The following is a 13,376-nucleotide window of genomic DNA, read 5'->3' on the forward strand; positions in this document are numbered from 1 at the left end:
GTTTTTAGAGTTAATTTGTTGATTCAGATGATTAGGTTAATAGCTCGTTTAGAGAACCTTTTCATGATATGCTAATTTTTTGAGATAGGAATTTTGGGTTTTCATGAGCTGTATGCCACAATCATCAATATTAAAACAAGAAAAGGCTTGGACTACTTCAGTTGTGTGTAATGAATCTAAAATATATGAAAGTCTAATGTTTATCAGTACATTACAGAAAATAATGAACTTTATCACAATATGCTAATTTTTTGAAAAGGACCTGTATATATATGGACAACTGGAAAGATATAAACTTAATGGAATAGTAGCACCATCCTTAGGGCTGCATATTCCGAGCCTCGCCCAGGAACACTATTGAAGAAATCATTTGATTCCCTGAAAGCCGATTATGAAATTTGACATTCAGCTTCTCGCTGCACTTATTTCAGTTTGATGGAAATCTTCCTACCAGTCGGGTGACATTTTCCTAACCCTGGGGCGAGATTCTGTGTACTCCTTAAACTGCCAGTAATGCAGCACTCGAAAACATTCTTTTGGCAAGTAAAAGTGGATGATTCACATGAGCCAAGTGTTTTCCATCCCTAAAAGCTCAAAGTGACCCCCTACCATACAGCTAATGGCAGTTTAGCGTGTCATCTATTTGTTTAGATTCTATATTATTGCATTTCCAGTACATATATAACAACTCTGATACAGCTACGCCCTCTGTCATAATGTTTGTTTCAACCCTAATATTTTCCATGAAGCTGCATATACCGTATATACCCGAATATTAGCCGAGGTACCTAATTTTACCTAAGAAAACTGGAAAAACTTATTGACTCGAGTATAAGCCTAGGGTGGGAAATGCAGCAGCTACTGCTAAGTTTTAATAATCAAAATAAATACCAATACAATTACATTAAATGAGGCATCAGTGGGGTATAAGTTTTCAAATATTTATTTCAAAGAAAAACAGTAAATGAGCTCTGTAAGTTGAGAAGAGGATCAACAAAAACAATATGGTATCAACAATGATACCTTGAGAGTACTACCCCCTTCGCTCAATCAGCAACTAAGCTAAAACACAAAGAGTTAAAATCATTCAAAACTATATATAGTTTATATAGAATATAAAGTGAAATGTCTAGAGCAGAATGGGGCAGGTGAGGATGGTAGATGAAGATGAATTTGGGAGTGGGCCAGGGCACTGGAGGGTCTGGTTGCGGGTGGCCTAATTTGCACACAAAGGACAGAGGGTGCTAGTCTGGAGGGACCCATGGCCATACCCCCCAACTGTCCCGCTTTTCGCGGGACAGTCCCGCTTTTTATGGCGCGTCCAGCTGTCCCGGATAGTTCCATGAATGTCCCGCATTGCGGGACATTCATGGAACTATCCGGCACAGCGGGATGCGCTTGCTGTAGCCGGATGTTCTTGCTTCGTCGGCTGCTTCGTTATGCCTCTCCTTGCGCTGCGCGACAGGCCCTTTTATAAGGTTGCGCCTGTGGGTGTGACGTCATTACGCACGGGGCGCAACCTTATAAAAGGACCTGTCGCACAGCGCAAGGAGAGGCATAACGAAGCCACAGACGAAGCGCCTATGTGAGGTACTGTGTATTGGGGGCTACTGTGTATGGGGGCTACTGTGTATGGGAGCTACTGTGTATTGGGGGCTACTGTGTATGGGAGCTACTGTGTATGGGGGGCTACTGTGTATAGGGGGCTACTGTGTATGGGGGCTACTGTGTATTGGGGGCTACTGTGTATTGGGGCTACTGTGTATTGGGGCTACTGTGTATTGGGGGCTACTGTGTATTGGGGGCTACTGTGTATTGGGGGGCTACTGTGTATTGGGGCTACTGTTTATGGGGGGCTACTGTGTATTGGGGGCTACTGTGTATTGGGGGCTACTGTGTATAGGGGGCTACTGTGTATAGGGGGCTACTGTGTATTGGGGGCTACTGTGTATTGGGGGCTACTGTGTATTGGCTACTATGTATAGGGGGCTACTGTGTATTGGGGGCACTGTGTATGGGAGACTACTGTGTATGGGAGGCTACTGTGTATGGCGGGGCTACTGTGTATGGGGGGCTACTGTGTATGGGGGTACTGTGTATGGGGGGGCTACTGTGTATGGGGGTACTGTGTATGGAGGGGCAAAACTGGTACTTAGTTATAACTCACTGCCTTCTCTCTATACTTGTATTTATATGTAGGAGTTGCTATATTGTTTTCCTTAGGTAGTACAGTATGAGGGTATAGCACATTTTCGTCTGCACCCGCCATTTCATCTATATAAAAGGGGTATTTTTTTAAAATGGGGTGTGGTAATTGGGGCGTGGCCACAAAAGGGGGCGTGATCAAAAAAATTTGCCAAATCTTTTTGTCCCTCTTTTCATTTTTCAAATGTTGGGAGGTATGCCCATGGCACCCGACTTGAGTATGATCCAAGGGTGACTTTTTCAGCACATTTTGGGTGCTGAAAAACTAGGCTTATACTCAAGTATATATAGTAATTATCTAAATGCTTAAAGATGGCGTACACCAACATTCCTCCATACCATCCCAGTTCAGTTACATGAGGGCCCTGGAATTCCATGACTGACTGGAACAGCCCCAGTCCCAAGGGAAAGGGATAAGGAAACCATGGGGTCAGGAAATGATCTTCCTATTCAGTGCACTTCCACACTTAACTCCATTATGGGCAGGCCTGGACTTGGATTCAAAATAGGCTCTGGCATTTCAAGTACACAGAGGCCCAAATTGCCCCCCACCAACCCAACAACTAGTGACTGTTTATAGAATCTTACAGCAGCCCCTCTGGCAATTGCCAGAATCCACAGATTGCCAGTTCAGACCTGGATTTGAGAATCTGTCTGAAGCCAACCAGATTACTTACTACTTAACCAACAGCCAATGGAGTAAGGTGGTGATGAGCGTTTCAGCCTTCAACTTCAGACTGCAGTTAGGGTATACATGACCCAGGGCAATTTTTTTTTTTTTATTTTATAAAAATGAAGCATTTTAAAAAGGGATGCCTGTCCTTCAACCTTCTAGCTGTTCCAGTTAATATATCCCACTTTAAGGTCCAGAATTTGCCAGTTTGAAGTATTCATTTCAACGAGGGTCATTTCACCCCAGCCTCTTACAAATGAGGTGTTAACTCTCAGGGCCAAAACTAGGGGTAGGCAGAAGTGGCACCTACTTAGGGCCCAACGACGAGAGGGCATGGCACCAGGCAGGTAACGCTTCTGCTTACCCTTATCTATCTATCTATCTATCTATCTATCTATCTATCTATCTATCTATCATCTATCTATCATCTATCTATCTATCATCTATCTATCTATCTATCATCTATCTATCTATCTATCTATCTATCTATCTATCATCTATCTATCTATCATCTATCTATCTATCATCTATCTATCTATCATCTATCTATCTATCTATCATCTATCTATCTATCTATCTATCTATCTATCTATCTATCTATTATCATCTATCTATCTATCTATCTATCTATCTATTATCATCTATCTATCTATCTATCTATCTATCATCTATCTATCTATCTATCTATCTATCTATCATCTATCTATCTATCATCTATCTATCTATCATCTATCTATCTATCTATCATCTATCTATCTCTATCCATCTATCTATCTATCTATCTATCTATCTATCTATCTATCATCTATCTATCTATCTATCTATCTATCTATCTATCTATCTATTATCATCTATCTATCTATCTATCTATCTATCTATCTATCTATCTATCTATCTATCTATTATCATCTATCTATCTATCTATCTATCTATCTATCATCTATCTATCTATCTATCTATTTTTCTCAGGCTAAATTGCAGGATTGGAGAATCTGATGCCTTCTTTTCCAGTTAGCCTTACCTGCACGGTTTTGGAACATGTTCCCCTAAATTCCATCTTACCCAGACACCATATACGTTTCTGCTGACTCTATTTAGTTGAGAGGAGTCGTTTCAGCAGGTTTGAGCTATCATTTTAAATGGCATCTTCAGCCTCCATCTACTAACTTTGCCAGCTGTGCAGTTTGTGCTGGAATCCCCCATAACTCAGTGCCTTTCCTTTATACTTTCTCTTTGTTTCTCCTCCTACTTCGTTGACTCACAGCCCTCAGTCTCTCTGGCCCATCTCTCTCTCTATCACTTTCCATCCGCACTGGTCTCATTCTCTTCTTCTGCTCCGCTGCTTTCCCCTTTCTTCTCTCCCTCTCCCCTGCTCCATGTCTATTTCTCATTTCCTGACAGGGTGCGGATGCCAAGCCTGAGTCAGCTGCTCTGGTCTTTAGTTGGAGGGGAGGGGGAGACTGCTTCAGATAGGGTCCTTGGGCTGTGACTGAGCCCCATTCTCACCCAGAGAGCCTGATGGACTGTGAGTCAGTCCTTTTATTCAGCAAGGAGACAAACGTCTTCCCTCCTGGCATCTGTGACTCTTTAATGTCACAGTCTGCAGACATGTATAAAATCCATCCTCTGAAACATGAGTATTGACATAAATCACATTGATAGGATTCTCAGGGACAATGCAGTTAGCAGTGCCAGTCTCTGTCATACTGAATTCTGTAATGTGACCAGGCCCAGACGGGCAATCTGTGGGTTCTGGCAAATGCCAGAGGGGCTGCTGTAAGATGCCATAGACAGTCACTATTTATTGGGCTGGGGGGGATGTTTGGCCAAGGTCTATTTTGAATCCCAGTCCAAGCCTAAATATGATGTTATGTGCCCAGTGCAGGCACAACTCACACACAGACCAACCCTGCTTGTCTCTCTCACAATCCTGTACAGTGACACATATACAGCACTGAGCCTGATGGGTTTGAAGAGGCCTGTGCTACACCAGACATTGATTATGTACATTGACATATCACAACTTTCTGTATATACAGGGGTTAACTCATATGTCAGGGATTGTTGCTTAGCTACAATTTAATTTCATTTATTAGCATGAGAATATCCTGTAAATTATAACCTTATAAACAGCTGAAAGTGCTAAAAAAAAGTTAGAGAGCAATATTGTAAAACACCATCCAAATATCATCTTGGGTCATCTACAGGTAATTATACCCTTTCCAGTGCCTTTAATTTCAGCCACATGATAGAATAGCTTGGGAAATGCAGGCTGTAGGCATGTCAACAATAGGTTTTAAAGGAGAAGGAAAGGCTAATAAAGAGTTAATCTCAAGCTGCAGGCATACCTTCATTTCTCTCAATAGTGCCCTTATGTCTCCCCATATTTCACCTGTTCAGATGATCAGAAGCCAAACAGGAAGAAAAAACGCTGAGCTGTGTAAAGAAGATTCCCATAATGCCTCACTCTTGCACAGACACCGGGACCAAGTGAACATGCTCAGTTAGACTATGAGTCAGCTTGCTGCTGATTGGCTCAGATCCACATTCCTAAGGGGGGGGAGTGAGTTCTTAGCATTCTTGGGGGAGGATGGAGCAGGAGAGAGGAGACAGCTGCATGTCTCTGGCACAGGAATTACAGACACAAGAAATCGTTTGACAGATAGCGTTTCGGTGAGTGCTTATGGCTGTATTTACATAGACCTTTCTGATAAAGCTTACTTAGTTTTTACCTTTACTTCTCCTTGAAAGAACTAAAATGAAAAAAATATGGCTAGAAATGCTGCATTTTATATTTTATTCTGAACAGTAATATTACAGGTATGGGATCCCTTATACGGAAACCTGTTATCCAGAAAGCTCCAAATTACGGAAAGCCCATCTCCCATAGACTCCATTTTAATCAAATAATCCAGAATTTTAAAACTGATTTTCTTTTTCTCTGTAATAATAAAACAGTACCTGTACTTGATCCCAACTAAGATATAATTACTTCTTATTGGGGGCAGAACAGCCCTATTGGGTTTATTTAATGGTTAAATGATTCCCTTTTCTCTGTAATAATAAAACAGTACCTGTACTTGATCCCAACTAAGATATAATTACCCCTTATTGGGGGCAGAACAGCCCTATTGGATTTATTTAATGGTTAAATGATTCCCTTTTCTCTGTAATAATAAAACAGTACCTTGTAATTGATCCCAACTAAGATATAATTACCCCTTATTGGGGGCAGAACAGCCCGATTGGGTTTATTTAATGATTAAATGATTCCCTTTTCTCTGTAATAATAAAACAGTACCTGTAATTGATCCCAACTAAGATATAATTACCCCTTATTGGGGGCAGAACAGCCCTATTGGGTTTATTTAATGGTTAAATGATTCCCTTTTCTCTGTAATAATAAAACAGTACCTGTACTTGATCCCAACTAAGATATAATTAATCCTTATTGGGGGCAGAACAGCCCTATTGGGTTTATTTAATGGTTAAATGATTCCCTTTTCTCTGTAATAATAAAACAGTACCTGTACTTGATCCCAACTAAGATATAATTACCCCTTATTGGGGGCAGAACAGCCCTATTGGGTTTATTTAATGGTTAAATGATTCCCTTTTCTCTGTTATAATAAAACAGTACCTGTACTTGATCCCAACTAAGATATAATTACCCCTTATTGGGGGCAGAACAGCCCGATTGGGTTTATTTAATGATTAAATGATTCCCTTTTCTCTGTAATAATAAAACAGTACCTGTACTTGATCCCAACTAAGATATAATTACCCCTTATTGGGGGCAGAACAGCCCTATTGGGTTTATTTAATGATTAAATGATTCCCTTTTCTCTGTAATAATAAAACAGTACCTGTACTTGATCCCAACTAAGATATAATTACCCCTTATTGGGGGCAGAACAGCCCTATTGGGTTTATTTAATGGTTAAATGATTCCCTTTTCTCTGTAATAATAAAACAGTACCTTGTAATTGTTCCCAACTAAGATATAAATAATCGTTATTGGATGCAAAACAATCCTATTGGGTTTAATTAATGTTTAATTGATTTTGTAGTAGACTTAAGCTAGGAAGAACCAAATTATGGAAAGACCCCTTATCCGTAATACCCTTGGTCCCGAGCATTCTGGATAACGGGTCCTATACCTGTACTGTTATTACTTAACAGTAATAATCCAGTCCTTCAGAGTTGCCCATAGGAGCTCCTTATCTTGGATTTTGTTAGTCCATCTTTTTAGTGTCAGTGACACTGCACATGCTCAGTGTGCTCTGGGCAGCTATTGGGAAGTTTAGGAAGCTTTGTAGTTGGTGGATCATCAAGCACAAACTGAGGTTTGTCTGTCATAGATGCTAGAGGGCTATTATTAAATTCTGATACAGAATGTACAGGCTTCTGAGCTGCCACGTGATGTGCATCTCAATTAATTAGCCTTGTATTTTGCTGCCCAGAGCATGTGCTATATAACAGCAGAAAAAAATGGGGAGCTACTGGGGCATCATTAGAGGCTCATATCTTCAATGCTAGCCCAAAACATAATGCATTTCTAGCCCACTTCTTTGTTAAGCTTTAGTTTTCCTTTAAACTGATATCTTTTGCTGCAAACTGAAAAATCTGGACTGAGTGAGTAAGGGAAGTGCCTGTGGGGTTTGGAGAGGTCTCTGCAGGTGAAGAAGAGACTTGGCAGGCTAGGAATAAGTCACATGGAGATGGAGAAGAGAATGATGAAGTTTATAAAGATTTATTCAGGGGGGAAAAGAGGCCTGGCCTCTCTCCTGCACAACTGCTGGCTAAATCCAGTGCGAGTAAAGGATACAGTAAGTTTGTAATTACATGAGAATGCATATGCTCCGCTAACCTGAAATTCCATTTGCATTGTGTTATTTTCCTGATAATACAGTGAGTCTGGGGACTCTGCTAATACCTTAACCATTCCTCTGATCCCACTGATGTGCGTGCAAGGGAGAGCGAGACGGAGAAGTATATGAGTAACCAGTAATATAATTATATTAAGGCTTTTTCATCCCTTTTATATAATACATTAATTGCATTAACCCCTCTCTCAGCCACCCAGCAGTGTATGGACCTCCCGAAAATAACTTCCATACACAGCCATATGTTATCCAGATCCCAAAGCAAAACAATGAATAACAGATACACAATGAAAGTACAGTAACTCAGCTGCAAGCTGGGTAATAAAAGTATACATTATAGATATAGGTTCATTAGATCTACTCTGGAACAGATACAGTGGGATGAAGCCTCTCAGAACTTTGCACAGGGCTCTATGTCCAGTGTCGGACTGGGAACCCAGGGGCCCACCAGAAAACCTTAGACCCTAGGCCTGCTTTCCAAAATATTTTCCTTTCTTTCCTTACCCAACCCTTTTAGTCTCCTAGTCTCTTTCTCCACTTTCTTCTCATTCAGAAATAGGGAATGACCACAAAACAGGCCAAAGGGTTAGGAGCAGGAGGGCCCACTTACACCTGGGCCCACCGGGAGTTTTCCTGGTATCCTGTTGCGCCAGTCCGACCCTGTCTATGTCGTATAGGGCTGCCCTAAATAGAATGTAGAACCTATAGTAGGATAGGGATACAAGTAAGGCATGGGGACCTGTAGCTGCTGTAAGAAGAGCAGCCAAGAGGATGAATGAATGATTATAATTGGAATGATCAGGCAGTCTGTGATAGCTGAAATACTATAGGTTGTTTCCCCATAACTCCAAAGCCCAGTTAGAGCTATTTATACCCCTGATGAGATTTTTCCCATAATTAAAATGTATCTTCTGAAATTCTCTCTTTCACCCCTTCATACAAAAATGCTTCTCAGTTCTAGAAATATATGTTTTTAGGTTTTTAGATTTTTCCAACCTGCCCCTTCCTATACCCAGACCCAATACAGCTGAAACATTCCTACTTTCCACAGCTTCTCACCCTTCCACCACTGTAAATGACATTACAATACCAGCTTCAATCACTTCTCACTTGGCTTCTGCTCTACTTGCATTGGGGCAGTGCACAGTATTTAAATACTTAGCCCCTTTGGCCCTCTGCCCCAGGAAATAGTTGCCTTTGGAAATGCCCCTAGTGTTTAAGGCTGACTGAATGCTCAGAAGAATTTCTATGATCCTTTGACCAGATATCAGTTTTGAGAAATTGCTCCCACACTATAAACTGTTATTTGAATTTTTAACTATTGTTGAAATTTTGTGCTTAAAATTAGAGGTCTAATAGAATTCTTCTATGGTACAAAGTTCCAACAACAAAGTGACCCTGGAAATTATGTTAGAAAGTTGGCAACCAGGAAGAAGTAAAAGCTCAAAGTCAACCACCAACCAAATGGATAGGCAGTCTATGCAGCAGGTAGGAATATGCAACCTGGGCAGCAGGTATGGACTGGAATACAAAATAGGCCCTGTCAGCCCCCACCAGCCCAATAAATAGTGACTGTCTGTGGTATCTTACAGAAGCCCCTCTGGCAATTGCAGAACCCACAAATTGCCAGTCTGGGCCTGCTGGGCAGTAAACCTTTGGCTCTATAGTCCATGTCTATCAAAAGTGGAAACTGAAAGTCCATGAAGACAAATGAAGAACCATTGGGCAGGCTACAGACGTCTCTTTCACTCTGGGGTTAAATTCCTAAATCGAGCGTGTGAGGCTGGAATGATGGGATCTGAGCCATAAGTGTGCAAAGTCTCCTCCAGATGTTCTGTGCTGGAACCTGCCCTTCACCTCTCCTTCTCCAGATGAATAAAATAGAAAGGACTTTTGTAGTAAGACTGCGACGTGATAGCGTGAGGGACCAGCATGGAACTAACTCTTACAATATAAAGGGACATACACTTACATTTAATAGCCCTCCAGCCCTTATGGCAATCACCTTATACATTTCATGTTGCTCTCAAACTCCATCTAAACATACCTAAACATGGTGATCTTGGGTAGTAAATATCCTTTATACTCTTATTTTTGTCCTTGATGGGCTCAAGGCAGGACTTGAGAAATGTACAAGTGCAAAGAGGCAACATGTGGATTTTACATATCTCAGACGCTGCTATAATTTCGGAAAAATGTGTAATTAATTTATAGTTGTCTTTTAACTTCCTTTCCATTTTATCCCCAGTGAAAACAGCCCGGGGCCTGATACTAACAAAGACCTGTCACCATTTATCTTATTTTATTATGTGAGGTCTATGTGGAATTCAGAGCATGCGTGGGCTGTTTATACCATGTAATAGTGATTGGAAAGGAAGGTTGGCATGTGGGAGAAGTCACTGTGGCAGCACAGGGTAGATTGAGCAATGGGGATGGACGTGGGCAGGAAGGGAGCTAATGGGATCCATAAGAGAAAGAGGATGCTGAGATCATAGATGACCAAGCTCAAAAGCATCCCGGGGAAGACAGGCCTGGCTGGCAGACCTGTACAGGGAATGTTTTGGAGGCCAGGTTATTGCGCAACTGTAACTCACAGTAAGGAGGACGCCAGTGGTTCTTTAAACTTATTTATTAAACTGATCCACATGGGAGTATTAACAAATAGCAATGCAAGATTTAGGCATAATACAGGTCAGGCACATACTGCCAGTACTTGGTCACATTGACTCTATCCCTGCAGGGCAACAATGGGTTAAGGTCCCCATACACTCTAGGAACTACGAGTGACTGCTAAAACCATGTTATTATATAGCTGTAACCTATATAGGGGCTTGTGGGGGCAGTGTTGGAACAACAAAGGAAGAGTCCAAACACTTCTGAATTAGAGGATGCACTGACATGAGTCTTTATATAACCCTTTGTGTCCTGTGCGTATGCTAATACAGAGACAGGACAGAGGACATTGTTCCACAGTAAGCATTGATGTGGCAAAGGTTTACATGCAACACCAATACCCAGTGTTCTACTTTATTCTAAAAAGCCACTATAATTGCTGAACAAGCTCATTACCTCATAAACCGATTGCTGCTTGTTTGTATTCCCTTTTTATTCCATCATCTAATTTCACCACTACAGATGTCAGAATTACAGGTCTGTAATTACCAGGCTGAGACTGCATGCCTATTGGCTGGAATTACATCAGCTTCCCTCAACTGATACCACACTAGACAAGAATCAGTCTGGATACAAATATTTGGCTGATGCCAAGGGCACACCCTGCTCTTATAAACTGGCGTATTTGAGTGGGTTGAAAAGTGCTTGGGACAACCTCCCACGGCTCCCATAGACTATAAATGAAAATGAGTGCAAGTGCTATTGGTCCACACATACTCTAGTGAGCATGTCCCATTAAAAGGAGAACTATACCCCCAGAAATATAGCGCTGCTTACGTTTTTATGGATTGTGGGTATTTTATTTTAATTACGTAAATGTTGGCAGTGGTACAATAAAGAATGCCTTTTTTAATTTGGCTTGCTTTGCATATTTATATGACACCATACAGGGGTTGGGTCCAATTTGAAGTTTGGGCTAATATTATATATAATAAAAGGACACCTTGCAGGTGGAAACGTTTAGTACTCTTAATCCTATTATCCAATAGCATTTTTTATATAATTATACCCCCAGAATGAATACTTAACCAATAGATAGTTTATATTATGTTAAGTGACCTATTAAAGAATCTCGCCAAATTGGAATTTATATATCAGTAAATATTGCCCTTTTACATCCTTTCCCTTGAGCCGCCATTTAGTGATGGGCTGTGTGCTCCCTCAGAGATCAGCTGACAGGAAATAATGCAGCTCTAACTGTAACAGGAAGTAGTGTGGGAATAAAAGGCAGAACTCTGTCCATTGATTGGCTGATGGGGCCTAGCAGTGTGCCTTGGCTTGTTTGTGTGCACTGTGAATCCTATGGTCCCAGGGGGCGGCCCTTAATGCTTAAAATGGCAATTTTCTATTTAGGATTACCCAACAGCACATACTACTAAAAAAGTATATTTTTATGAAAATGGTTTATTTAGATCAGTGATCCCCAACCAGTGTCTTGTGAGCAACATGTTGCTCTCCAACTCCTTTAATGTTGCTCCCAGTGGCCTTAAAGCAGGTGCTTATTTTTAAATGCTTGGCTTGGAGGCAAGTTTGGGTTGCATACAACCAGATGTACTGCCAAATAAAGCCTCCTGTAGGCTGCCAGTCCCCATAGGGGCTACCACATAGCCAATCACAGCCCTTATTTGGCACCCCCAGGAACATATTTTATGCTTGTGTTGCTCCCCAAGTCTTTTTACATTTGAATGTGGCTCACGGGTAAAAAAGGTTGGGGATCCCTGATTTAGATGAAGCAAGGCTTTACATATGGGCTTGTTATCCATAGGAGATAGATAGATAGGCTGAAATAAGGTGAAGAAATGTACTGTAACTGGTATGGGCCTAGGGATTTGTGTCTACACTTAGTCAGGTTTGTAGTTTTGTTATTGTTTTTCTGTTGGTTTAAGAACCACAGAGCCAATGTGCTATGAGCAGGGGCTCAGATTCTGGAGCTCTAAGTGGCACAAAGTTGCACCCCTTGGAGCCCATACACTCAACGCTCCCTGCCAGGTTTGTGACCCTCTGGCATCCTGCCTTTCACATCCTGAAGGGGCACTCCAAGGAACACCCACATCTGGCCCCATTAATAGATCTCCAGTATACTGCACTGCATAATGAGAAAGGCAACCCTTTGCGCTCGGTTTTGTCTATGGGTGCTAGGAACAGTTTGTTGACCAGGGACACAAGAGCTCATTTTCAAAGTTGTTTAAACTGCACTTCTGCCCTAAAAGCTCTCATTTATTACTTTAGCAATTGTAGGGCTGGTCAAACATTCCCATATAGCTGGCCAAATATACAATATTATGTTCTCCATGTTCATGGGCCAAAACATATTATATGGCGCATAACTTACAAAGAAGTCAATGGACAGGCCCAGGCAAGGGTGGGGTTGAAATCCTTTGATGGCCTCCTATTGCACAGCTGTAGAGTCCCTTAAAGGAACAGTAACACCAAAAAAAATATATATTTTAAAGAAATTAAACTATAATGTACTGCTGCCCTGCACTGGTAAAAATTGTGTGTTTGCTTCAGAAACATTACTAAAGTTTATATAAACCCTGGTGTGTAGCCATGGGGGCAGCCATTCAAAAGAAGAAAAAGGCACAGGTTATATAGCAGCTAACCGATAAACCCTGTAGAATACAATGGTGTCTTATCTGTTATCTGCTATGTAACCTGTGCCTTTTCTCCTTTTTTCCAGCTTGAATGGCTGCCCCCATGGCTACACAGAAGCGTATTTATATAAACTATAGTAGTGTTACTGTAGCAAACAGCCGAGTTTTACCAGTGCAGGGCAACAGTAAGTGATATTTCAATTACTTTAAAACACTTTCATTTTTTGGTGTTACTGTTCCTTTAAGCTGTCCACGCATGCAGCTTTCTGCCATTCTGATAGTTTGTGTTCTTTGTGAATGATAGGAACAATAGAAAGGTGGCCATACTGTGTTTGGCCCCATACA

The sequence above is a fragment of the Xenopus tropicalis genome, chromosome 3 (genome assembly GCF_000004195.4).
Source record: "Xenopus tropicalis strain Nigerian chromosome 3, UCB_Xtro_10.0, whole genome shotgun sequence".
NCBI lineage: Eukaryota > Metazoa > Chordata > Amphibia > Anura > Pipidae > Xenopus > Xenopus tropicalis.